The sequence below is a fragment of the Fukomys damarensis genome, unplaced genomic scaffold, assembly GCF_012274545.1.
Source record: "Fukomys damarensis isolate Sample0158 unplaced genomic scaffold, DMR_v1.0_HiC HiC_scaffold_16, whole genome shotgun sequence".
Taxonomy (NCBI): domain Eukaryota; kingdom Metazoa; phylum Chordata; class Mammalia; order Rodentia; family Bathyergidae; genus Fukomys; species Fukomys damarensis.
In genome coordinates, this window is record NW_022900928.1 from 29,629,070 (window position 1) to 29,631,905 (window position 2,836).

At 33.4% G+C, this 2,836-nt stretch overlaps 1 pseudogene; it reads left to right on the forward strand.

The window, feature by feature from the left end:
• The first annotated feature begins 2,314 nt into the window (after positions 1-2,314).
• Positions 2,315-2,398, forward strand: LOC117286496 (annotated as a pseudogene).
• The last annotated feature ends 438 nt before the right edge of the window (positions 2,399-2,836 follow it).

Here is a 2,836-nt window from a genome sequence, read left to right on the forward strand (position 1 = left end):
GATTTACAGTTCTAAATGTAATGTTTTTAAGTGTTCTACCTTTTTAGGACATTGTTTAATCAGTATGTTTTGGTTTTGTGATCATTGTCTGTCACAAGTAGGGTGGGGTTAATGGGGTGGGAGGGTAAGAGTTTTGACAAGTTGTGGCAAAGAAAACTACTTTTCATTTTTAAAATGTAAATAGAAAAGTTTTTAACGGTTTTATATAGATTTCACTATAAGCATTTTAAGACTGACAAATGTTGAACTGTACATACATATATCAGCATAACTGCCCAATTTTTTGGTGCTGAAGTACTGTAAGTAGAATTCATCAAGTCTCCTAACTTTTGCATCTATCTGGAAAAAAAAAGCTGTGATACTATGGTTAATAAATTTCCACTAAAGTGACACTGAAGATTTCAACACAAGCATTCATAAGATGCACTGCTCTCTGGTGGTTGTCAATTTCTATACTGGGGACAGTGACTTACCCATAGATGGAGCTGTTGGATATCATTTCATTGTACAAATTCATGTTTAAAAAAACTTGTGACTTTGTTTCTATTTGAGTAATTTTTTAATTTCTCATAAGTCATAGAATCCTATGAACCCTCACCAAAAAGATACACATACCAACATACATGTTAGATTTCACATACAATTTTAGGGGTTTATGGCCCGCTAAGCCTATCCATGTATTCCACGTTAAGCTTCCTGTTATGATCAATCCATTACTTACAGATACAAGTTTTTGTAAAATAAAATATCTTTTAAATATTCCTGGATCAGGTAACAAGAACAAACTTGAATAAAGTTATGTTCTACATATCTTAACAGCATAGCATACTTGTGTCCCTTTAAGAATTTAGTCTTAATGTGCTCCACAACTGGAATGGCAAATGAAATTGCATATATAACAGTAAGTTTTGAAAATACTTTCCTTTAAAGATGCTAATTTGAAGTACTACATGAATTTATCAACATATTAATTAGGCTTCTTTGGTGTCAGGCGTTGTTCTAAGTACAAGGGACACTAGTGATAAAACAAATTCCTACACTTCGGGAATTTGTAAACAGGAGTGATCAAGGGAGGAGGAAACAATTTCTCATTTCAGTGAGTTAATGGTAAGGCCATCTGTCAATCTGTAGACATCTGTTTACTAAAAATCTTAGCATTGTATCTATTGGCATTTTCATGTTTAAGTCCATAAAATTAATTTAAATCATTTCTATGAATTTAAGTCATGTTTAAGTTATCTCTGTGAATTATATTCAGACATTATGATGCAGTTCTACGAAATTATTAGAATTCTAACTATATGACAAGAATTCAGTTGGTGTAAAGAAAACTAGTAAGTGCCTAGTGAGTATGAACTGAGGAATATATATAGAGAGAGCTCTATTGAGATATTCACATGCTATATATCTTCATTTATTTAAAATTTACAGTTCAGTGGTTTTTAGTATTCAGAGTTGGGCAATCCACTGCCACAATCAATTTTAGAACATTTGCATCATCCCTCAAAGAAACTCTGTATCCTTGAACACCTCATCACCACCACCACTCCAGTCCTCCATGACCACTGTTCTGTTTTCTGTCTCTGGATTTGCTTCTTCTATACATTACATGTAGATAGAAGCATATGGTCTTTAGTGACTTCTTTCACTTAGCATAATTTCAAGACTCATTGTAGCAAGTATCAGCACTTCATTCCTTTTTATGACCATTCCATCAAGGTATATCACATTTTTCAAAAATCTATCATTGCATTGTTTCTACTTTTTTGGCTATTTTGAATAATGTTGCTACACTCTTGTACAAATTTTAATGTTTTAATTCCCATGAGTGTATGTCTAGGAATGGAATTGCTGGGTCACACAGATCTTTGTTTAACCTTTTAAGGAACTGCTAGAGTGTTTTCCACAGAGATGGCATGTTTTACATTCCTAACAGCAATGTAGGAGGGCTCCAGTTTCTGTACATCCTTCTTAACACTTGCTGTTGTTTTTTTAAAAAGTAATCATACTAGTATGTAAAGTGGTACCTCATTGTAATTATGATTTATCTTTCCCTGATGGCTAATGATGAACATCTTTTCATGTGAATCTTGTGCATTGATATGTCTTTGGAGAAACATTTCAAGACCTTTGCACATTTTCCAGTTGAATTTTTTTTTTTTAATTGAAGCCTTTTGAAGTGTATGAAAATGCTGCTCTTAGCAAAGTAACCTGAACTCTGGTAATTATTTCTTCACTTCTAAAATCTTAGATTAGGTTCTAGTTCTTCCTCTCTAATGTAAAAAGTTAAAAATCTTAACTTGTATAGTTTGGAATTGCTTCTCGGCCTTTTGGCTAAGATCAAGTGTAGTTTGAGTGGAAATCTTGCTTTTTAAATATATTTCTTTGTGGATTCTCATAATAGCCTGTAAGAGTAGAAAACAGTAAATGGGAAATAGTGGTCAGGTGGTCTGGATTTGAATCTCAGTTTCTCTGGTTATTGCTCATAAACTTAACCAAGTCACATTCCTGCTGCACATTAGTTTCTGCATAACACAAAGTATTTCGGACCCATAGGCTAATTGTGAAGATGAGGCAAATAGTGTGTGTAAAAATTCTAGGCACAGGTGCTCAGTACAGTGGTACCTCAGTTCGCACATTTAATTCTTTCTATCATTCTGGTTGTTATCTGAAGTGGACAAGAACCAAATCAAGTTCACTGGTTAGGTTCAGTATAGATCTTATGGGGAAATTTAATTTGATTTATGGAATCACAGAATTGTTTGTGAACTGAGATACCACTGTATTATTTTTCGTCCATTGGTTATACTGCTACCACCTTATAAAAAGACGGAGA